We start from the raw sequence: 25,095 nt of genomic DNA on the forward strand, positions 1-25,095 counted from the left end.
AGGGGAAGGGACGAGGAGGGGAGGGGAGGGGGAGGGGAGGGGGAGGGGGAAGGGAGGGAAAACTAGGCCATGGGGAGGGGGAGCGGGGAGAGGGGGTCTTCAAAGAGTAAGTGGAAATTGTACACTGTTGACCCAGGAGCTGAGACAGGCTGAAATCAAGAGGAATGGGGCAGAATGAAGTCAGATACAGGATGAGGCAGGGGTCAGGTGCCGTTTCACAGACGAGGCAGAACAGCAGCCCAGGATGGACAACTGGCCAAATGCAGGGCAGGAGGGCGGTTTGGAGCCTGGAACTGAAGACGTGGTCCAAGGTGGCACAGGGTAGTGGGACTGTGGGTGGGACGGCCCCTCCAGGAAGGGTGGAGCAGCGCGGGTTTCAGCGCACTGAACACAGGAATGAGTGTTAATTTTATGATGCGGCTAAACAACATGAGAGCCAAGACTGTGCTTCCATCACCGGAGCATCACGAGTCTGTCTTTGTGCTGGGGTGAGGCCAATGGGGTAGAGACTGTAATTTCAATGCACAGAGTTTCAACCAAATAGGATTTCAAGAATTTATCCTAAAACGGTTACTATAATGGAGGAAATGAAAGCACAAATTCCATTCTTGTTTTCTTGTCTTCTTTTGTTTCCTACCCGTAAGTCCACCTTGACCAATGGGAAAGGAAGGGCAAGCGTCCTTGCATTTCAGCACCATCACCAGTCGACTGGCCAAAGGCATTTCACGGAAGAATCAGGGGACGGCACATCCTCCACGGAAGCTGCAGAACGGCCCTGTCTCTCCGCGCCTCCCCTGAGCATCCCTCCCCGCCGCCTGGCCAGGTGAGCAGGTTACCCAGCGTCACCCTGAGGCTCCAGGTCCAGCCGCCTAAGAGCACCAGCTGATCCCCGTCGCTCCCACGTCTCCTTCTCCAGCAACAGCAAAGCTCTGACAGAGGAAGGGCTGGGGCGAGAGATTTTGTTTTTAAGTTTACAACTGAAACCACAGTCTCCTCCTCCTCCCCACACACTTGTCGCTGGGAGGTCTTAATATAAAAAGCTTTATTTAGTTAGTGGACTAAACAGATTCTCGTTGGAAGGGACAGTTCCCTTCCAACTTGCTAGAACAACCAAAGAAGAAGAAACCAAAATTAGAGCTAAAAGAGGCAAGGTGTGATATGGATACAGCAACCTACATAGAAATCAGGAGGGACACCTAATCTGAAGTGTAATATTCGGAAAAAGAAAATCCTGCATTTTCCAGATTATATACCCACCACATATGGAAAATTAACGGTGAAACAGGCTGGGGGCAGTAGCTGACAGTTTAGTAAGTGCTCACTGTGGACCGAGCCTTGGGCTCGGTGCTTTACACACACACACACACACACACACACACAATCCCCACAACCACCCCTGAAGTAGTACCTGCCCATATCTTGTAGATGAGGAAAGTGGTATTAAAGCAATCAAGTAACGCTCCAAACCACAAAACTGGTAAGTGGGGGAGCTGGTTTTTCCTTTATTTTGTCCAGCCTCCAAAACCCAACATTGCAAAGGAGAAAGCACAGGTCTCCTGCCCCACCGATCCTGCACAGAGCCCTATACCAGGGGCCGAAGGATTTGCACAAGAGGCAGAAACAGCTATGCAGCAGGGTAAACGTCCTCTACGGAGAAATCAAACAAGACACAGTGGTGATGGGTGCCCCACCCCGAAAAAAGAGTGGCGGAGAAGCATGTAAAAATCCCCAGGAAGGTTAAAAATATCTTCTAAGTTCACATACAGCTGTTACCTAACAAAATACCTTTCAAATGTGCAGAGTTTGTTTTTTTTCCCCTCACCAAACCCACCTTTCCTAATAAAATTCTCTCCTTAAAAACTGTAATTACTTGGGACTCCCCTGGTGGCAGAGTGGCTAAGAATCCGCCTGGCCAATGCAGGGGACACGGGTTTGAGCCCAATGCAGGGGACACGGGTTCGAGCCCTGGTCTGGGAAGATCCCACCTGCTGCGGAGCAACTAAGCCTGTGGGCCACAACTACTGAGCCTGCGAGCCACAACTACTAAGCCCGCGTGCCACAACTACTGAAGCCCGTGCACCTAGAGCCCGTGCTCCGCTACAAGAGAAGCCACCGCAATGAAGAGTAGTCCCCGCTCGCCGCAACTAGAGAAAGCCCGCGTGCAGCAACGAAGACCCAACGCAGACAAAAAAAAAAAAAAAAAAAATTGTAATTACCTGATAAAAAGTTGTTCCAAGAGAGCGTCATATTAAGAAACACTCCCATTATATAGTACAGACATCTGAGCAAGAAAGAACCATGATACAATCGGACCGTCCAAGCTATGTGGAGAAGCCACAATATCACCTTTGGGTGAGAAACACCCTCTCCTTTACAACTAGTAAACCCCATCCACTCCCAAACACATGGCCAAGTTTACATAGAAATGGGGAGGAAGGAAAAAGAACCTACTTCACCTTAAGGGACTTACACTTCTTTGGGGAAATAAAGATGCTGAGAATGGAACGTAAGACTTTCTGCAGATGAAACCCATGACTGAAAGTCCGGGTCTGTGGCCGTGATCTCGCCCATCACAACGACCCTGTACTCGCACTTTACCACAGAGCACTCGGGACCAGACGTTCTACAAGGGCTGTCTCACGGCAAGACGGGGACTCACCCGCTGCTGCTGCTTATAAACGCGTGCGCGCCACGACCCCGCGTCTGGCCCGAGGTCTGCCGACCTGGCTGGGCTGCAGCACCCTCCCGTCCCATCACATGGGACACCCTGCACCACTTTGGGGTGACGTCTGCATGCGTGTGTGTGCTCTTCCCATCCGGTTATTTTCCGGCCCAAAGAGACATTATTCACAAACCTCGCTCAGCTCAAAATTCACATGGACACACTGTTCCAACCCGTGAGCTCAGCCCACGGCTTCCGGAAGGTCCTGCGCCCAGGAGGCACTGACAGGCCCGCCGCCCCGGGCCCTGCTTGGCGCTGGGTGCTGGCCCCCTGGGGACCCGAGCTTGCAGAGGTCAAGGCACCTTCCCAGGGCCACGTGGCACGGCGAGGCCTCTAAATGAGAACCAGGTTCCGACGCCAGAACCCACCCACACTCCTGACTGAGGTGACGCCACCTGCGATGGTCACCAGCAGCGGGGCTGGAGGCTGCACCGCCCCTGTTTGTAGACCATTAGGTTGGGTTAAGCAGGACCTCGTCACTAGCCCCGGAGCCAGCACGTGTTTAAGTCTCTACAACTATTCCGCCACCCGATGTGGCATCATCTCATCATGTTAGGTCACGCACAGTAACCTCCTAACTCTGTGGTCCTGATTCCCTTGGGTTTCATCTTGTCTTCACCCAGTATGGGCTGACATACACATGATCCTTGGTTTCTGTCAGGTCAGTACCCTGTCTCAGGGGAGCATCCAAAGAAAAGGCCCATGAACCTCCTACAGCATGGCCAGTGGCTGTAGTCATTGCCATACGGTGGTAAGCTTCTAGAAACGTCCTAGACACAATTTGTGAAGGTGAAAGCTCCAGTATGGCTGGAAAGAGCCTAAGGCCAGCAATCACTCCTAATGATATTTTGAACTTGGCTGTTTGGAATCTAAAATATTTCCATAGAAACAAGCTCTGGCTATGAAACAATAACAACAGTAAACGGGCGGGGGGTGGGGGGGGGGGGACCAGTTCATCTAACCCATGACGCGGCTGAGAGCAGACTGAGGGACGACCCTAGCAGTCGGTGGCATGTGGGGCTGAAAAGGAGGTGAAAAGTTAATTCAACTGTAACCTCCTTCAAGTCCTGCCATCTTGCTTATTCTAGCTTTCTGTGCCCCCCTGCCTCCACCCCATCCAACAGTAGAGGGAGGGCGCTCAGCAAGGAAGCAGAGGAGCTGGGCCATACCTCACAGCAATGGGGGACACGCAGGGCTGGCTCCGGCAGAACAGGTTATCGTAGGCTTTAAACAGAAAAAAAAGAAAGAAAAAGATAACATGTGATAAAACATAAAACAGAACCTATCACATAGCCCTGGCTCACTCTGGGTGACCAGCAACAGAACAGTTAAAATATCAACATTTGGCCATTTTGAAATCATCTCAGTTCTTCTTGGTCATATAATTTTTCGGTGACATTAAAATATCAGTTCATATCACCTAAGATAGAAGAAGCTATGGGATAAGACAGAGACGCCCCTGTCCTGTTGCACAAAGCAGAGCTGCCACACTTCATGATAACCCAAGTGCACACTGCCACATTAAAACCACTCCTTACTCAACCACAAGACACGGGGGAAATCCAGAAAACCCTAAGCAAGGTATCATAGCAAAATGCTCTACAGGGAGTCACCACAATCATACTCTCAGTCTTTTCTTAATAACTAATTGCTCTCAAGTTGCCTGACGCTCACTGCAGTGTGAAGAAATGCGTTATCTACCATCTTCATCTGAAAGCTCTACCGTCACACTAATAGACACCAAGGCACGAAGGCTCTCCAATCTTTACATCTCTCACTTTCACATTCTCTTTACTGAGAAACAAAGCAAGCCATGACACTGTGAATAACTGCTCATTCTAATGAATGGCTGGTATATGACAGACACTGAAGAGGTACTATTATTAACCCCACTTCGTAAATGAGGAAACTGAGGCTGAGGTTTAATTAACTTGCTCAAGGTGCCGAAGGTACTTAAGTGTTGGAACCAAGCTTTAAACCCAGGCTGTCTGACTCCAGAGCTGTTTCCGGGCTTTAACCTTTCCACCATGCTGCCTCTCTGATCTCCAACTAGACATATAAAGAATCTTTACACTGCTATCATTTCACTGGACATTTTTCTTCCTTATGGCTGGTGGGGGAGGAAATCTCTGACATTGTCCACATTTGGGTCTGTATTCTTTCCATCCTGGCTTCACACTATCTGCTGCAAAATCCTGTCAAACTATCCTAGATACAAAAAAACAAAGAAAGAAAGAAAGAAAGAAAGAAAAGGGCCCTTTCCTTGCTTTGTAACACTGAATAATTAGATTTTTAAACTTATAAACAAAAAACATTCATTCTGCATTTGTACAACGTGGGCACTAGCCTGGCACTAAGCTCAGAATCTATACCCAAATACTCGACTGATTGTCAAGTCAGGCTTTTAATGGTTAGCAGTACGTTTCTTGTTTTATTGTGAGTTTTAATAGATTTTGGCATCACCCTTGTGGAATAGTCTTGGTGACACTGTTTTATGGTACCCAATGTGTTGACAGCAGTCTGGCAGATTAACGCTATAAAAAGTGGCCCACTGTCTGCTTACATTAGGCCCAGTAGCCAAGCAGGTTCATGCCGAAATGCCAGATTCATAAGCCCATCCAGGCTGTGCTCTACGTGCCGTTCACAATGGATGCAGCAAGGTGTGCACAGGATGGCACCAGGTGTGATTAAAGTGACAGGCAGCTGTGAAATCTTTTTGCTAAAGATTAGAGGCTTAAGTTCCAATTTCAGATGCAGTCAGGTGATTTTCCTTTTTGTTCAGTAAACGAAACTGAAAAACACGAGTGACTGCAAACTGAAGGTTTTCTAATTTTTTACCCGTTACTGTATTTCACTGAATCTAAGACATACTTTTTTTTTCACATTCCCATAGGTCAGAAATAGGATCTATCTTACAACTGACACCATCTTAGACGTGTATGAAATACAATAATAAAATGAAGTTGCATGTATTCTGGATTCTATGGTTTAAGTTTTATATTACCATCAACCCATGTATTCATAATTAATTTAGGAGACGATGTTAAGATTTGTCTCTATTTTTCCTTTTCTTATCATCCTCTGTTTGCCATACAACATACAATAAAGGATGTTTGAGATAAATGAAAGGTCACATAACTTCAAGGAGACAAAAGCTTTGAAGCTATTTTATTATAAGTGCAAAGCTGTTACCCTCCTATGAAGAAAACAGAGCCTGAAAGCTTCTCCAGGCTGCATGCGACCCAAATGGTTTCTCCTGTGAGAAAGACACAATTCCAAGGTGGAAGGGTTCCAGATGCTCAAGTCTTCCCACCAGCGTAAATCGACTCACTCCAAGACACAATAAGCTTTTAAACTCAAGCTCAAAACTCTCAAGGGGTTGGTTTCTCCTCCACCTCCCCAATATCAAAATCATGCTCCCATATTTAAACAATTAGGTGAGATGCACAGATGCTAGCACTGAAATCTGAGTGCTAAATGTTTAGTAAATACTAACCAAATTCAGATCTCATCTATAGAAGTTTTTAAAAAGATGATCCTTGTTTTCTTTGATTTCAGAAAACTTAAAAAAAAAGGCGGCAGGGATCTCCTAAATTCAACTTACTGCAGAACAAAATTTCCTTGAGATAGAAAAAATAAGCCAAATACTGCTCAGTGATCTAGAAAAAGGGAAAACCCTAAGAGGCAAATGTTGGGGTATTCATTTCAGAAATATAACTAGTTGAGATTACTTTATAAAGATTTCCCTGTCTATACCACAAAACGCTGAAAAGCTGCCAGTTTTTTTCTTTCCATATCTGGTATAAGATAGCTTCTTGGGGTGGTGATGGTTGTTTTTCTAGATTATAAAAGTACCTTTCAGTATAAAACTTAGAAAATACTTAAGGATGTAAAGATTAAAATAAAAATAACCCAAGATCCAAATAACTAACCTTTATGGAGGGCTAACAATGCGGCGAGTACCGTGTGAGGTATTTCAGAAGCATCGCTGCATTAATCCCAACAGGCCTCGGAGCTAAGCACTGTTACCGTCTCCCCGCCACAGCTGAAGAAACTGAGTCTCAGATAAGTTTAAAAATTTGCCTGTGGGACTTCCCTGGTGGCGCAGTGGCTGTGAGTCCGCCTGCCAAATGCAGGGGAAACGGGTTCGAGCCCCGGTCCAGGAAGATCCCACATGCCGCAGAGCAGCTAAGCCCGTGCGCCACAAATGCTGAGCCTGCGCTCTGGAGCCCGCGAGCCACAACTACTGAGCCCACGCACCTAGAGCCCGTGCTCCGCAACAAGAGAAGACACCGCAATGAGAAGCCTGCTCGCCGCAACTAGAGAAAGCCCGTGCGCAGCAACGAAGACCCAATGCAGCCAAAAATAAATTAAAAAAAAAAAACTTGCCTGTGGTCATAGAGCTACTAAGTCAGCTTTCCAAAGTCACACAGACAATAAGTAGTTGGGCAGGGATTCAAACCAGACCTGTGTAACTCCAGAAGCAGAGCTTTTAACTAAGTGAAACTGTCAATCCCTGAAACTCCTCATTTTTTAAATTGATGTATTTTCCCTAGTCTTTTCCTAGGCTTGTGATTTAATTTGTATAAAATGGGGACCACAGTTAATATATTCTTTTGTGCTCTACTCGTTGAGGCTTTATGTTGTTCAAAAACGTGATGTGTAACGCCTGCATCACACTCTTAACACATGAACACAGCACACATTCAACCATTCTCAGTTTCTCACTGTCAGAAAAAAAATGCTGTGACCTCTTATTCATAACAGCTGATTGGATTTCAGATTTTTCCTTAGGACGGATGACTGATATGATTGGAATGGCCATTCATAAAGGTCTGGATACATATAATCTCCAATTACTTTCCAAAATGTTTGTACTTACTGAACCTCAGTCTGAACCTCAGACGGCAGTGATCATGCAAGTCTCACCATATCCCGTCAGTATCAAAACTGTTTTTTAAATCTTTGCTAATGTGATAAGGAGGAAAAGTATCTTGTTTTAATTTGCATTTTTTATTATTCCATAATTCAGAAATTTTCATGTTTTTGGCAATTAAATTTTCTTCCTATGCATGACCTGCTTATATCCTTTACTGCTTTTCTACTGGGCTACAGCTGTTTCTCTACTGTATTTGTTGATGTGTCTTTTTAATAGATCCACACGCACACATCAGAGCAGGTGAAGCATAAAAGGCGAGCCGGTTCGTCCTAACGTCGGAACACACACTCCGAAGGAAGCTCAACTACGGTGAACGGATTAACTTCCGTGTGTCATAACTGCGTAGCCTCGTACAAACTCCCAAACTACCATCATGCTGTTTTGACTCTGAAAGAGCAACAGGAACAATCCTGCAGCATTCTCCTGTGTCATTCTATGCCCATGCTGTAAGGACATTTAAAAAGATAAAGTCAAGCTACACGTGAAAACAGTTCCAAAATCATTTTTATAAGACACTGACTTTACTTAACAACAACAAAAAAAGGATTTACTATTTCGCTACTTTTCGGCTTGCAGGTCGCACAGCTCCGTGAGTGATGTAGCTTTTTATTCTGGAAGCTTTCTAAAGTGACCTTTTATCTTTTCATACATCTCACCCTCCTCAAATGTTTCCTGTTTGGGGATCTCATCTAAGTTCGAATCATCAAACCTTGGTTCTCCTGAAAAGAGGCTCCAAAGCCATTCTCAGCTCCGTGCCGGGCCCTGGAAGGAGTGGGACTCACCCCGCTCCCCGTCCGGCCCCCCCGGATCTCCCCCTCTTCTCAGGCCTCCCCCGCTCAATTCCCCCGGCCCTGGTGCAGCTCCAGGGCGGCTGCCTGCGCTATTTCAACAGCCTCTGATTTTTCGCCTCTAGTCCCTCTTCAAGCGCAATCCCCCACGCGTTGCCAGACTAACCTTTCAACTCCATTTCCATCACTTAATGCAAGACAGGATCTCACCGGGTCTGAACTTCCAACTTCGCCACGGCCTATCCCCAACCCTGTCTGTCCAGCCCCTGCCCCTCTGCCCCCAGCCACCTCTGACCCTCCTGGGCCCAGGAACGGGGCTCCCTGCGGTCCTGGGAGGCCGGGAGGAGGGCAGGTGTCTGGCAGGGCACCCCTCTCCCTGGCGCCACGGGCCCCGCCCCTGCAGCTTGCTCTGGGGACCCTGGCCTCGCAGTATCTCTGTGCTTTCTGCTCATGTCATTTCTCAGTCCCTCCAACCTATCAAAGGGCACAGGTCACACCTGCTGATTCCCTCCTCCACTACCAAACCCCTGCCCAGAGCGCCACCCCTCCTCGGCACCTGACTACATGCCGCGCTGTCCGGTTCCACCTCGTCACAGGTGTGCTACCTTGCAGTTCCCGGCCACAGGGAGCATGTTTAGTATCTCCCACAGAACTCAAGCACCCCTCTTCACAGACGTTAAAGTCACAAGAATATTCTTAAGATCTGCACACTCGTAATTCTTATCTATCTCCGAAAAGAGTGAATACGAGAACAGCTTTCACCAGACACATCCATGTTTCCAAAACCCAAAAAAACTTCATGGTAAACCTCACACAGAAATCACCATTTACTTGGGCTTCCCTGGTGGCGCAGTGGTTGAGAATCCGCCTGCCAATGCAGGGACACGGGTTCGGGCCCTGGTCTGGGAAGACCCCACATGCCGCGGAGCAACTAAGCCCGTGAGCCACACTACTGAGCCTGCGCGTCTGGAGCTTGTGCTCCGCAACAAGAGTGGCCCCCCGCTCGCCGCAACTAGAGAAAGCCCTCGCGCAGAAACGAAGACCCAACACAGCCAAAAATTAAATAAATAAAAATTTATAAAAAACAAAAGGAGATGTACTATACATTTAAAAAAAAAAAAAAGAAATCACCATTTACCCTCTAGAGGTGGAAATCTGAAAATGCTGTTGAATCTTCCCTGCTCCTTACTGGCCACGCCTTTGCATTCATGAAGTCCTTCTTATAGCCGACTTGGGTAGGGCCCTTATGTAAGAGCTCACTCCGACGTGACCTTGGAGGCCCGTTTCTGAGGCTCCTCCTGGACAGCCACCGCGGAAGGCAGCCGTCTGCCCTGATGCCACTGCCACCACATGGTTCCCTGGTGCAAAGGGCACCCGCTCCGGCACAGTCCCTCAGGCCACGCTCGCCGCAGCAAGCGACTCCCCCTGAAAGGACTTCAGCTGCTAGTTTAACAGCTTTCCCTCCAACACCAGATTACTACACGGACATTACTGTGTACCCCTGGACCCACCCACAGGGCATCTCAAGTACCTCATCAGGACACCTCGACCCGGAATAAAGAAAGGCCTTCCGACCAGACGCCGGGGACACGGGCTGAGGCCTGAGGAGGGACTCTCACCTCCTCTCCCCACCCACATTCTGAACCAGCTGGGGGACAGCCAGGCAGGGCTGGAGCCTGTCACTGGGGAGGCCAGGGAAGGGACAGGCCGCAGGCACAGGGCAACCCCGCCGCGCCTGAGACGGAGCCTCCACTTGAAACCCGTCAGCCCGGCTACACCTGGAGGCGTGGAGCAGGACGCCTCTGCGGGGGCCTGGGTGCTTCCAGACCCGCAGTCAGGGCGGCAGGGCGCCGGCTGCCCGGGCGCCGAAGGAGGATGCCAGGAGCGGGGAGGGAGGGCGGGGGTCTCCTCCATCCAGCGCAGGCGACGGCAACGAGAGCCAGGGCTCAGCAGGCCGGGGACTGTGTTCTAACGGGCGGGCGGGGGGTCTCAAGGGTGCAGCGCAGTGGAAGGTGGCCCCCTGAACCCAGAGGAGCCTGCAATGGGCCAGCAAAGGCCAGGATGAGGGGCGGCACGGAGCATGTCGTTCGGGCTCAGATGCTCAGATGAGGGGCTGGGCTTCAGGCAGGAAAAGGGGGGCCGGGGGGTGTTGAAAAGACGTCCATTTCAGACAGGTGGGGAACATTAAGAACAGACGTCTGGGGGCGACACTGGAAATAAAAATACAGTCTTAGGAGTTAATCACCCGGAAACAGGAGCTGGAGCTGTGAGTCTGAACTGGGCCCTAGCGAAGCCGAGACGGGCCCTCTGGGCGCAGGACGCAGGCTGCGTTCAGGGAGCAGGAGAGGAGTGGGGACCCCGGGGAGCAGGCCCAGGGCGCGGACGGCACCTCCCAGCCACGGGCCGGTCCAGGGAGACGATGGGGCAAGAGGCCGGGGCAGTCAGAGAGGAGCAAACCGGAAAGGAGGGGAGGAGGAGGCCTGAGCAAAGAGCCCGGACGCCGCGGCCCACGGCCTTCCGCAGAACACCTGGCTCTCACGGAGAAGGACGCCGCCAAGCCCACCCACCAAATCACCTGCCACTCTCGCTTTACATGTCTGACCTGCCCTTGGAAGCAACACCGGCTTGGAATGGGTGCCCCTAAACAGTTACTGCTGCCTAGTAAACCCACTAACACCTCTTTTTTATTACTATTTCTTTATTTAATTTAATATTTTTTTGGCCGCGTCACGCAGCATCTGGGAGTCTTAGCTCCCCGACCAGGAATCGAACCCGCATGCCCTGCACTGGAAGCCTGGAGTCTTCACCCCTGGACCGCCAGGGACGTCCCCTAAATCCACTCACGTTTCATACCACGGAGACTAGAACCACACATAAGACAAGTTTTTCATTATTCTGTGGCAGAAATGAAAATAAAATTTAACAAATAAATACAACACACACTGCTCTGTCCTGTTTAACACCACCTTTAAAGGGGACTATGCTTCCAAGCTCAACCATGTGTCCATCTTTACCTTTCATATAACTGGTGTCTCAAATAGCAACTACATTTCACTCATTTACGTGTAAGAGAATAACATTACTTGCAAAATTCCAAAAAATATTGTAAAAATATATGCGTTACCATTTTTCTGAACTGTTTTGTATTTCCATGGTACGCTCACTGTATAACTAACATACTGGTCTAAACGTGTGGCCTTTTAGAATGTATCAGAAGCACCTAGATAAAAATTCAGACTTTAGATGGCCCAGAGATTTTTTTTTTGAATTTTTGAATTTTATTCTATTTATTTTTTTATACAGCAGGTTCTTATCACAGAGATTTTAATTCAGGAAAAGAACTGGGGTAGGGCTAAAGAATCTGCATTGGTTTGTTTGGCCACGCTGTGAGGCTTGTGGGATCTTGGTTCCCCAACCAGGGATTGAAGCTGGCCTTGGCAGTGAAAGCGCCAAGTTCTAATCACTGGACCGCCAGGGAAATCCCAGAATAGGCATTTTTAACAAGCACCTCAGGTGACTGTGTTCATTCTAAGGCCCCAATAAATATCTATTTTATTAGTTATTCTAATTTTACCAGATGGACTTTTAAAATAATTATATAAGATCCTCAAAGTCACATAAACAGACCCGTTTTACAGGTCCCTTGGAGAAAACAGATGAAAAAGGTACATCATCCAGCTCACCATTCTACTCTCTCTTAAAGACCAAGCGATGCATTATTTCTGCAAAACCACCTTGTACCTCTGAATCCTGGCTGGGTGGAAGGCGGGGAGAGGAGGCAATTGCTGAAAAGCTACAGGACAGAGGCAGAGGCCAGGCTCACAGCAGCTGCTCCCCTCTTCCCCCGGAAACCACTACATACTGTTAGCTTTTCGGCCCAGGAATGAAGGACCAGCATTTTCTATGCAACTCTCTCAAAACAGTGCGAAAAGGGAAAGCTGGGGCTCCTTTCACAAAACAGAACACTGGAAGTAAGAGATAAACACAAGAAAATTTCATAAGGATATAAATGAATGCTGTAATGCTTTGAATAAAAAGACCCATTTTCTTACCTCTAGCCTGGAGCTGGCAGGTAAAGCAAATCAGATCACTTACTAAATTCAACAGCTGGCTCAAGCAGTCTTTTTTAGAAGAGGTACAGGTAGTCGAGTCATTTTCAGGTTTGCCAAGTGAAGGTATTATTATTCTGAATGTTGTTATTATGGTGGTAGTGATCCAGAAAGGATAATGATGATGATGTGGGCATTTCGGCTCAAGCAGTCTTTTTTAGAAGAGGTACAGGTAGTCGAGTCATTTTCAGGTTTGCCAAGTGAAGGTATTATTATTCTGAATGTTGTTATTATGGTGGTAGTGATCCAGAAAGGATAATGCTGATGATGTGGGCATTTCTTGGCGAGCAGGGGCTACTCTTCTTTGCGGTGCACGGGCTTCTCATTGCAGTGGCTTCTCTTGTTGCAGAGCACGGCTCTAGGCGTGTGGGCTTCCGTAGTTGTGGCACATGGGCTCAGTAGTTGTGGCTCACGGGCTCTAGAGCGCAGGCTCAGTAGTTGTGGTGCACAGGCTTAGGTGCTCCGTGGCACGTGGGATCTTCCAGGACCAGGGCTCGAACCTGTGTCCCCTGCACTGGCAGGCGGATTCTTAACCACTGTGCCACCAGGGAAGTCCCCATGTGGGCATTTCTTCAAGTTCTGAAGAGCCGGAGCTACAACAAGCAACTGACAGTCGGTCCCCTATGTCACCAATCCACCAGCAAAAGCTGGGCTTCTGTGCAGATCCTTGGGCAGTACATCACCTTTCGTTCACACCAAGACAAACACCACGTTTCCCAGGTGGTCCACGGTGACACCGCCTGCCTGCCCACAATTCAGGTACAGCCGCGTCACCACCCACGGGCTGAACCATGTGGGAAATCACCTGACTGCGTCATTTTACTGCATCCCTACTAAGTATCTGGCAGCACATGGGACAGGGTTCTCTTTATCTTGCTCGACCCCAGCAGCTAAACGAAAGGGCTCTCAACAGCCCACAGCAGCCACAAAGTTCCCTATAAACTTGAACTTTGCTTCAAACACCAGCCCAGATTTTTCTCTTTTGTTTTCTAATGAGAGGGGAAAATGGAAGACTTAAAATGCTAATTCTGGTGATAAACCTAGCTCTCTGAAACCTAACACAATCAAAAAAAGTTAAAATTTCAAGTGCACCAAAAATAGCAAAACTTCAAGTTTTAACGAGAGATTTACTGTACTCAAGCTGGACAACTGTTTGTTCAGTTGTGAGGGAATAAAACCCATAAACATATACAGAATCTAGACATGTCACCATAGAATAGTTCTAAGACACAAAGGAGTATTAGGATTTGGGATACTATCGTGTTTGTTTTTTTTTTAAATCCCCTGAAAAAGGAACACACGTCCACCCCATAACATATAAGCCTACCTACTGCTTTATACATCTGAATCTGAGACCTACTGACACCACGCAGCGTGCAGCTGCAGGGCACGGCCTGCCGTCCTGCGTGTGGGCAGAGGCCGTGTGCAAGCACTTCCTGGAGGCTGGCTGTTGGCTAGGTTAAGTATTTGCCAAGAGCGAGTGCTATGGCTGGGAGCTTAGGGCATATCCCGTCTTCTTTCCTGAGCAACTCAAGTCCTCTGCAGCGAGAAAAAGATGCTCCATGAATTAATACATCTTGGATAAACACTGGAAAGAAACCTTGAGGACAGCCAATTCTGTAGCAAGCTGAATACTCTGATGTTGGCCACGTCTTGGACTGATAAACAAAAACAGGGTAGAACACTAGTAAGTCTTACAATAAGTGAGTGTCTTTTTAGGTAGAAAGTGTTCGCAATTGATAAGGTATGACTTGTGAGGAAAAGAAGCCTCCCTGACTCTCATGCATTCATGGGCAGCTCTGGGCTGTTCAATGTCACTCCCAGAGGCGGGCCTTGAAAGCACAGGTGTGTAAGTCTTGATAGATGCTGTTCCTGCCCTCCTAAGGCCAAGGTCATTCTGATGGGACCCTCGAAAGCAATTTCTGCAGAGAGGTTAATGCTACATGGTCTTAAATAAGCCTGTCCTGATTTGAGTCCCAACTCCACCATTAATAGCCGTATTCTTGGGCAAATTTATTAAACAATCTCTAAAACTCCATTTCCTCACCTACAAAATGGTGATTATTGCTCCTACCTCAGCGTTTTGATTAATCCTACTTTGGTAATCAGTGACCAACAGTTCACGTAAGAAAACAGGTTAGCAAAATGCAAACTCAAATAAAGCCTACGCTCCGCACGTGGGAGCTACTGAGATCAAGCCCTTAGAGTCAATGTTATTCAAGAAAAGGGTTCGAGCCCTGTTCCGGGAAGATCCCACATGCCGCGGACCGGCAAGCCACAACTACCGAGCCCGCGTGCTACAATTACTGAAGCGCGCGCACCACAGTAACGAGTAGCCCCCCGCTCGCCGCAACCAGAGAAAGCCCACGCAGCAACGAAGACCCAACGCAGCCAAAAGTAAAATTAAATAAATAAATTTATTAAAAAAAAAAAAAAAACATGCAGCAGCAGCTTCTCCAATTTTTCAACCTTGCCGTAAGGACGGAAGAATACGGGGAACTTCCACAGGCTCATGTCTGTCAACTGTTTCTACTCTGCCCCGTTTCATTTTCCCTTCAGAGTCTCTTTTCAGTGAAAATAAAATAGGATAAAACAAAACAAAACAAAAGCTGTCTACGTTCCATCTCTCCCACTGTCACACCAATCTGGAGAGCAGTGGGGCTCCAAGGAAGCTGCCCCAGAGCCTCACCTTTCCAGAGGCAGGGAACCTTCTCGCTTTCTCCTTGCTACTCCTATCCCAGACGCCATCCCAAATCTACACATTTTAGATAGCTTCTTGTCTGTTCCTTAAGCAAGGCACAGAATTTGGGGGAAAAGGACTGGCCCCAACATTCAGAGACTTGAGGACCTAGAGTTACAGATTTTGAGAACACCGTGTACCTCTCCAGTCTATACTGGAAGGTTCTAACGCTCCAGAACGGATGGAATATGCCCACCACTGTTTACCCAGGCTAACATCTCCCACCGACTTTGGAGAACTGCAGGTTTCGGGAAAAGAAGGACTGACGGGTTCCCTGGTAAGACAGCCGCAGCTCAGCCAGCAGATGAGTAGCTCCGTAGCCAGAAAGCAACTGTTCCTTCAAATGTGCCACTTCTAGTGTCTGGGGTATCCGAGCCACCTCTGCGTAGCCAATGAGAGGACTGGGTGAATAACACCTAGTTCTGTACCTGGATACAGGCACACAGCCATGTTAATTCTGATGTCGACGTCTGAGGAAAGGTGAAAACCGTGCAGCCAGGATCCACTGCAGCAGGCCTCTCGTGCTTGGCCAGTCATGATTCAGGATCCGGGGACTTTTTAAATTAAAACCAAGACACATGGTTTGATAAGTTCAATGACTACCAGTGAGCTAATGATACTAGTAACTACTCAGTAAATATGCCTTACGCTATGCCAAGTGCGTCAGGTGGCATACCTCATGCAGTCCCCCGCTGTTAGTAACCCGGGCTGGTTGAGAGTATTATTGCTCCTATTTTTTTGATTCACTAGCTGATCCTTCTGACGCCACAACTCAAGTTCTCGGCCACCACGGAATAAAACCTCCACAAGAACAACTGCTCTCCTCATCTCCGTGGGAGAGGAAGGGCATTAGGGTGAAAAGCATGGAACCCGACTGTCTTAGGGGTCAAGATATCCCAAGATGTATGCCCCCCCATGAGTACAGTAGGCCCAAAAAGAGAAAGTGTGGACAGAAAAGCCCAGCTTTTCTACTATGTCACCACATGGGAACATTACTACCCCTTAATTTTAAACGTATCCAAATAATCCCTCAAAACCACTAGAAGTTGAGAGTAAAACTTTCAGATGTAGCGTGCCCCCACAGCTAATGTAAGCTCCTGAAAAATCTGCAAAGCCACACAATTGTGCCCACCCTGAGGAAGTCAGGGAGGGCCCTGGTGGACTTGATCAAGTCACAATGGCACCAAAAAGGCCTATGAGGACCAATGTCAAACAGAGCACCTTTGAAATAGAGCCCCAACCAAAGACAGCGAGTCCCCGGAAGGATCTCTCTGCACACGAAGATCAATGTCTGACCTATAATAAAAATAAACGGGTAGGGCTTCCCTGGTGGCGCAGTGGTTAAGAATCTGCCTGCCAACGCAGGTGACACGGGTTCGAGCCCTGGTCCAGGAAGATCCCACAGGCTGCAGAGCAACTAAGCCCACACGCCACAACTACTGAGCCTGTGCTCTAGAGCCCACAAGCCACAACTACTGAGCCCGCGAGCCACAACTACTGAAGCCCACGCGCCTAGAGCCCAGGCTCCGCAACAAGAGAAGCCACTGCAATGAGAAGCCCGCGCACCGCAACGAAGAGTAGCCCCCACTCGCCGCAGCTAGAGAAAGCCCGCGCACAGCAACAAAGACCCAACGCAGCCAAAAATAAATAAATTTTTTTAAAAAATTTAAAAATAAATAAACGGGTAACATCGTTACTATACAAACTGGCAGAAACAAAAATACAAAACACAAAACAAACAAAATAACTGTTTCAAGATAAATGTTCAGCAGATGATGGCTTTTTCTCACAATTGTCTGCAGATGCCACTGTGGGCAGTGCCGATAATGCCAATGGCTCAGCTGATGCCAGGAGGAGCAGAGAGCCCTGCCAGGGGTAGCTGTGTCTCTTGAGCGCAGGCTTGCTGAAAAGTTGTATGGCTGGACTGGGATCCTCTAGGACGGGATGTCAACGTCCCTCCCCTAGTCACCCTGGCCTCGTTTTCTTACAGCTTCGTTTCTCCCTGTCCCCCCCAGTTTGCCTACCTAGGACACCTGGCTCATGAGGTTGGCTGGAAGTGCCAGGCAGTAACGGCTACACTGGAGGAGAAGGAGAAAGGAGAAAGGCCAAGATCCACTACCGGAAAAAGAAGCAGCTCATGAGGCTACGGAAGCAGGCCGAAAAGAACATAGAGAAGAAAACTGACAAATTCCCAGAGGTCCTCAAGACCCATGGAGTCTTAGTCTGAGCCCAATAAAATTGACTGTTTATTTTTAAAAAACAAAACAAACCAAAAAAAACCATAAATGTTCAGGGTTTTCATACTTTTTCTCATATAATATTAAAGTCAGCAACTTGGAAGCTTTTCTGGGTTTATCAATTAGCATCTCTCATTTGTGACCAATCACGCTCTATCATCCACTTTTTATGATAATTGAACAAAGTGACTTTTAAGATACACTAAGCTAGTTTATACATACTCCCCCCACCAAAACAGGTAATGTGTGTGTGTGTGTGTGTGTGTGTGTGTGTTCTGACCGAGGACGGTATTTCCCTCCACAATTATCTAAGTAATGTATTCATTTATACCACACCCATGTTTGGCCACAACCAGCTCCTAAAATGCAACCAGTTTCCTCCATGGGGAGCACGGTGGGACCCACCAGCTATCTTCTAGGAGTCCAAGGACCTTGTCCCAATACATAACTAGCAACAGAAAGCGGCCTCCAGAATGTGGAGGTACACAAGAACAAAATGTGGCAAAGTCTGCTTACCGGAGGGTCCTCTTCTTTGTATCAAGCAAACTCCTATTAAGCAAGTAAGAAACAAAGTGCCACATATCAAGGTAGATAACAAAGTTTCCCTCTTCTCTCCCCTTCCACTGACACCACCAGCAATCCTTGGTGGGCCCACCATACACCGACATCTCTGGGGGGAAGCTAGCAGACTATTTTGGAAAGTTTTAGAATGCCGCTAGCAATGGAAAGAAGGCTGAAGCAACAGTTTCACGGTCCATTATCGGCCACCTCAGTCACATGCTTCAAGAACTCATGAACTTCCTCCTCAGACCTGGTCCTCATCAGGTACTCCCTACCTCAGTGAACAGCATCACCAGCCAGCCGGCCGTGCAAGGAATACACTAGAAACCTACATCCCCTGACACCTTCCTCCCCCTGAGAACAAATCTATCTTCAGGGACAATTCATTGAGCCTCCTAAATATCTCTCCAACCTGTCCACTTCTCCATCTCCACGGCCACCAGTCTAGCCCAAACCATTGGTCCTTCCCCACCCCACGGACCACAGCAATAGCAGGCAGGACGACGAGGTTCCCAGCCTATTCTCTCCTCTGCCCCACCCACCAATTCGGTCTTCAAAACACAAGCCTGCTCATGTCAAGCCCTGCTTAACACTCACCAGTGGCTCTGCTGCTTTTTTTCAAAATCCCAAATTCCATATCCTGTAAGCCCCGCCCAAGCTGGCCTGTGCCCGCCTCTTGCGTGTCACCTAGCTGCTCTCCGTGGACCTCAGACACGCTGCCTCCCTGCAGGTGGCAGAGCACTGCCCCATTCCCCTACCATCACCTGGATGGCAGTGCTGAAGCCGCTCCTAACACGTGACTCTCCCTCCTCCCAGTCCACCGCACAGCACCTATGACGTCGCGGTAGCTCTATTTTTCGTGTGGGTCTTTTATGTCTTCTCCTGGCACCACTGTATTCCTAACTCAGGCATAGCGCAGCGCCTTTTAGGTAGCAGGTACCCAATAGATACTTGAGCCGATGAACAAGAAAACAGGTGAAACAGGAAAACTGATCACAGCCCAGTCGCTAGCCACTAGAGCCAAGCCTGGCACCTACAGCAGTGGTATAAGGTCAAAAGGACCACTGAAGAAAGTGTCTTTGATGCCACATGGCCACAAACAAACAAGCTCAGGGACCAATCAGCCTCTTACTGCCAAGTAATGCTTCTTCATTACTATTCTACATTATTTTTATGTTTAAAAAGAGAGTTTTTATTTTTCAAAATAAAAACAAAACAAAAACCTCCAAAAATATTTCACTGAGAAAACAATCATGTTTGCAGTCACCTAACATTAGTTAAAGGTACTGGAACCTAGTTATGGTAATGAATACGTGCTTCTATAATGAAAACAATAATCAAATCTCAGAATAATTTTCTCTGCATTTCTCTAGATGGATAATCATACCTCCCTGCTCCCCCATCCCAAAAAAAAACCTCCAAACCACCACACGGAGGCAAACACAATACTGTTTGGCTTAAGAACACCCTTAAGAGCTATGTTAGCATAGGCTAAAGGATGCTTAAGCCAAAAGGTACTTTTGAGTCAGAACATAAGAGGGAGAGCTAGTCTCTTCCAGAAGCAGCTCAGTCATCCAACAAAGACCAACCCGGCACTCCCCTGCATGAGCACCCAGCTAGGCACCAGGAAGACAACCATGACCAAGACAGCTCTGCAATAACTGGGTGGCCAGCCAGGGACAGCTCCTTTAATTAACCTCTCTGGGCTTTAGCTTCTTAATCTGCAAAATGAGAAAGTTCAACTAGCTCTCCAAGGCCCTCATGCTCTAAATATCCAAAGATTTACTAATGACTGTAAGATGAATTTCTACTTGACAATATCATTATGATTTCCTGTTTCTATTTATTATTTTTATCACACAGGTGTGGTTTCACTTAAGAATTTTAATATATTGATAAAAGTAAAATATAAAAGAACGGTATTAATGTTTTTAATTACCATCCCAGCTCTTAACTACCACCATAATCAGCTATGGGCTTTTGCCATAACTGCAACTGAGTAATACCCACATTAAAATAAATCATTACACCTTCATATTTTTTGTAGAAAAACAGAAAAGTGACAGAAATAGAAAAGGGATCATTTACTCCCAATTTCTTTCATATTTTAACATCATCAACTATTTTGCTATATTACTACTACAACTCTTCAATACCTAAATTTGATTATCCTAGACTTAATCACTAAAACATTTATTTCCTAACATGAGCAATGATTTTTTAAATATTTGTTACATTTTACTGTCATCGATTGAAATGCCGTGGTTTGGGCTTTCTTTCATCATACATTTGGTCTTTTGAAAGAGGTAAATGTTTCATTCAAGGGATTTACAAATAAACAGCAGAAAGAAGGTTGACACTACAGAAAATTCTGACGTTAAAAAAACAGGAAACACTAAAATCAACTTCTACCTTTTTTTATAGTCCATTTCATAAACCAAGAATCAGAATTCCGAGGTTAGGTTTACATTTCCATTAAGTTTATGTCTCTCAGTGAAAGCATGTTGGGGATGATTTGGGGTGTGCTGGGTGGATGGGGGTTAAAGACAGGACACATGTCTGCAAAGAAATCACTAGCAACAGATCATATTAGAGCCCATAAAAGTGGCATATAAGGGATTATCTCTATCCTTTACAATATACGCCGCTCATTGTCAGATGTGCATATATTTCAAGTCAATTTACGAGCTTAAAAAAAATGACATCTACATAAAGTGAAAATATATTAGTTAATTAACAAATAGTATTGAGTCTGAGGAGGTCCCCCTGTGCCCTTGTATGTTTAACTAGAAAGTGAGAGCACCTCCCTTTGAAACATATGAGAAACGGTGAAATAGTACAGCCAAAGCTCAAGGTGGAAACCAACAGCCCTGCAGCCCCTCCCTGGTTTAATCTCCCTCCTCGTCCCACCACAGGTCCAACAGGATGGAGGAGTCTCTAAGCTTTCAGAAGTGGTAACGGTGCAGAGCTAGAGGGGCCTTGGGAAGCGGAAGGCCTCAGGGGCAAACTCCAAAAAAAAAAAAAAACTAGGACAGAATAATAAAGATCTCCAGAGAAAAAGGAAAATTTTATCTCCCAAACTGACAAAGCTATAATGGCTTTAGAAACCTGATAAGATATAACAATACAAAATTCTGAATCTCTAAAAGGGCATAAAAAGAATACTCTTTTAAAGATATACAAAAGTGTCCGTGTGAATGAACAAGACAATTAAAGAGTCACACAGGGCCACCATGTTCCCGACATCATCTCACCATCATCACCCCAGATGTTCCCTCCCCATCTACCTTAGTGAATTTAGCTATGTGACCTACATCTATCTAAGTGCTGGTTTGTTTGCATCTAGAAAGCATCTGAATACTGGAAGCAAATCACTTGATTACAAAGCTGAAATTTTAAGGGTCATTTTTTTGCAGCCACACATTTTGCTCAGCCCTGACTAAGCATTTTTATTCTTGCAATGCCTTATTTATAGTAGATGTCCATAAGACGGCCATGGTGACTACTATCAAACCTGAAAGGCCATGTACGGATAATAAAAGATGGACGATAACTACCACCTCCAAAGCTGATCTTAAAAATTAAAATACGAGTACTTTGGTTACCTATAGAACGCGCTCTCCTAGTAGACGGTAAACTCTGTGAGGGACGTTTTACACACCGAAAGCTTGCCAGTGACTGCTGAATCAAAAGTAACCAAATGGATGGTGACACTTTCTTAAGCACAGGGAATAAAATGCTCTTCGGCTAGGTTTGAAATAACTACTCTAAACTTGGCACTGAAATTGCTCTTACGGGTTACACGCCATGTACATAGAAGCACTCTGACTGTATTTTCACATAGACGAAAATATTCTTTTACTTTTGACCTTACTGCTTAAAAACTATACAATAGGTAATACATTATTGACTGCATCTGTATGAAGAAAAAGTTGTAACATTTCTTTGATACAGTTTTATAAAGGTACTTCCCATGGTATTTATTTTAACTCAATCAAAGTAAGACGCTCATGAAAAAGTTTTGGAAATAGTCCTATAAGTCGAACTGATTAACAACTAAACCAAGTACAGGAGAATCTACGAAAGTACTGCTTCAAAATTAAGTTACTAGACCTGCTATTTTAAACTCAACTTAGGTATTCTCAACTTGGAAAAAAAAAAAAAAGTGCTATTTTTTTTCCTCAAAAGAGGAAAATAATGTTTGAGTTTTTAACCATCACCGTCACCTATAAATGACCTATATTTCTCTATCCTGACTTTCAAAATTAAGCCATAGAAAAGGAAGCAATTTTTTTAATTGACTTAAAACATAATTTCATTGATTAAACCAATATGATTAGAATTTGGAATTCACATACCAGTCCCTTTATTATAATTATTCATTTCTTATCAAGAAACTCATTTGAATCCTGAAAAACCTAGAACAGAATTCATCAAGCTTCAATTTACTGGCTTGCACAGAGGGAGGAAAAAAAAATAGAAAATATCAACAGACTATAAACAACAAAATCCATAGTACTAGAAAACAATTCTTGAGTGTTATGGTGATGAAATTCACCTGTTACAAGCCTCACAAAAATCCATCACGTCCCTTTATCTGGTTACCAAAAGGGCAGGGGGGGTGGGGGGGGGAATGTCATAATTTCACTATTTGGCAAAACAAGAAAACTTAGTTTCTAACATTTGCTGCAAGTCGCTTTCCACTTCCAAATTCTGTTTACCTTGTAACTTTTTTCCACAGAACAGATTTTTCAGGGAAAACAAACTTTTCGTGAGGAAATCTGGAAGGACATAAAATGTCTTCCACTTACGATCACCTAGAGAGGCAAACCCAGTCCTGCTCCGTGCCCCAAGCATCTAGCTTTCAGCCTCTTTATTATCATTGTCAATGAATGGGCCCCAGTCAAATGAAAGCTGCCATTTTAGGGTAAAGACTGGAGGGCTTCTGTTGTGCAACAGCAAGACAAAAACACTCCGCGACAGATGTACTCTGGGGGCTGGGAGGCGGATTCAACTTCGCAGAATCACTGCTCAAGTTATTTCTGAAATAAGAAATTACCTACTACTTACACAGTGCTACAATCTAAACGGAATTATAACTGGGATAAATCAGGTTCCCATGCTGCTAAGATCATAGTCACTACGATTTTTTTTTTTTTTTTGCCATCGTTAGACTAGATCTGTGAGGAAATAAGGATAAGTTTTCTGTGGTTTTTTGTTGTTGTTGTTTCTATTTGATTATTACCTTTAGTTGAGTACTCCCCCCTCCCCTTATCGGGAGAGAATTGGGGGGAAAACACACTCAACCTCTTTGAAAGGTACTGCCCACTGCAAAGACGGCTTAAATGAGAATTTTCAGAAAATAAAAATCAGGGCCTTCACATAATCCTTTAGAAATAAGTTAAAATATTTAATACAGCCCAGAAATCAAGCCCAGAGGATGGACATATTTCAAGATAAGTTCTTTAAATCGATGGCTAGATAATATACAATGGGAAACTATAAAGTATACTTAGCAAGTGGAGAGCTGGATAGTGTATCTAATTCTAGCAATTCAAAAGGAAACTCTCCATGTGGGTTGCTACTTTTCTTTTGTCCATTGTCTGTTTGGAAGAGGGGGAAAAAAACTAGTTTAAAATCGAGGCGTGAACAGTCCCTAAAAGCGACCTCCAGGAAAACCGGCCGCCGGGCAGCAGAAGCACTCCCCGCGCGTCCGCTCGACGGGGGCGCTCACAAAGCCGGCGGGCAGGCGGGCGGCCGCGAGCTCGGGGTGCGCTCCCACGGCGCGGGGCTCCTCGAGGCACAGCCATCCGGAGAAAGGCGGCTCGGTAATGATGGCTGCTCGGGGCCGGCGGCTCCTTCCCCGGAGCCTCCCGACCCCCCGCCCCCCCGCGCCCGGGATCCGCCGCCCTCCCCCCGACCGCTCTCGCCCCGCGCCGACGCGGCCGCCCCGCACCGCAGCCCTCCGGGTGCCCGCGCCCCCGCACCCCCGGTGCCAAACAAACAAACAACGCGTCCCCCACCGCCCTCCTTCCTCTGCCCGCTGACCGCCTGGCCTCCAGCCACCTCGGCCGTTCACGCCCCGAACGGCGGATCTCGGCGGGGGCAGAGCGCACCCGGGCCACCTCGGGGGCCACCTGGTGACACCCCCCCCGGCGTTGACCCCCCGGAGGGCTCGGGGATGGGGGAGCTGAGTTGCCTCCGGGGGCTTAAAGTCGCTATTATGCAGCAGCCGCCGCCGTTGGCCCGGCCAGCTCGGCAAGGTGGGGTCCCCTCCGCGCCGCGCCTCCCCGCGCTCGCCCCGACCCCGCTCCCTTTCTTCTCCTCCTCGCGCACTTGGGAGCCGCCGGGGAGCCCCGGGAGCCCCCGGCTCCGGGCTCGCAACTCCGCGCCCGCGGCCGGCACGGGCCGGGCTCCGGACGCCCCCCGCGCCGCGTGTTCGCGCCGCCCCCGCCCCACGCGGCGCCCCGCGCACTTTCCTCGCCGCCGACCCACCTCGCCCGGTGGCCGTCCCCGCGCGGGCCGGCGCCGCCGCGCCAGGAGGGACGCACTTTGTTCGCGCCGGTGCGGCCGCCGCTCCCGGCGAGCGCGGCGTGGTCGGTCCGGGGCGGGGGGCGGGGGCTGGAGGCGGGGGTCGCCGCCGTCCCCGAGCCGCCGCCTCCGCTGCTCAGCCGCCCCGCGCCCGCGCGTCCATCGCCCACTCGCACTGGAGTTGCAGCCCAACTTTTCCTCCTTCCTTTTTCTTTCGAATGGAGCCGGCAACTCGTGCTCGGCGCCGGCGGGAGGAAACGCGCCCGCGCTCCCCCGCGCGCAGACACGCTCCCTCCTGTCCCCCGTCCCCCCCCACGCCGGCAGCACAACAAAAAGCCATTTACATGCGAGGAAGTGACCCTCGGCCGGACCGCGCGCCGCCGCCGCCGCCGGCCCCGCGGACGCAGGCAAAAGTTGGGTCGCCGGGCGGCGCTCCGGGCGCGGGGTCGGGCCCCGCGGGCGGCGACG

The 25,095-nt window shown here is 47.7% G+C and overlaps 1 protein-coding gene and 1 non-coding gene across 8 annotated transcripts in view; one reads left to right on the top strand and one right to left on the bottom strand.

The window, feature by feature from the left end:
* CHD7 (chromodomain helicase DNA binding protein 7) overlaps positions 1–25,095 on the bottom strand; it is a 186,926-nt gene that overhangs the window by 155,118 nt on the left and 6,713 nt on the right. Inside the window, exons 1-2 of one of the 7 annotated variants that reach the window (XM_024127099.3) lie at positions 12,502–12,692; positions 3,892–3,946 (exon numbers count right to left, since the gene is read on the bottom strand). The exons of 4 other annotated variants lie outside the window; for them this stretch is intronic. The gene's annotated coding sequence lies outside the window, so the exon portion shown is untranslated. Of the gene's footprint in view, positions 1–3,891; positions 3,947–12,501; positions 12,693–24,971; positions 24,990–25,095 lie in introns of those variants that run through there. 2 more of the 7 variants (XM_024127100.3, XM_024127105.3) reach the window with 2 other exon arrangements.
* LOC112065857 (small nucleolar RNA SNORD35) lies at positions 17,066–17,152 on the top strand. The gene has a single exon (XR_002892275.1). It is a non-coding gene; the product is annotated as a small nucleolar RNA SNORD35 (small nucleolar RNA).

This window comes from Physeter macrocephalus, chromosome 15, assembly GCF_002837175.3.
Source record: "Physeter macrocephalus isolate SW-GA chromosome 15, ASM283717v5, whole genome shotgun sequence".
NCBI classification, from domain to species: Eukaryota; Metazoa; Chordata; class Mammalia; order Artiodactyla; family Physeteridae; genus Physeter; species Physeter macrocephalus.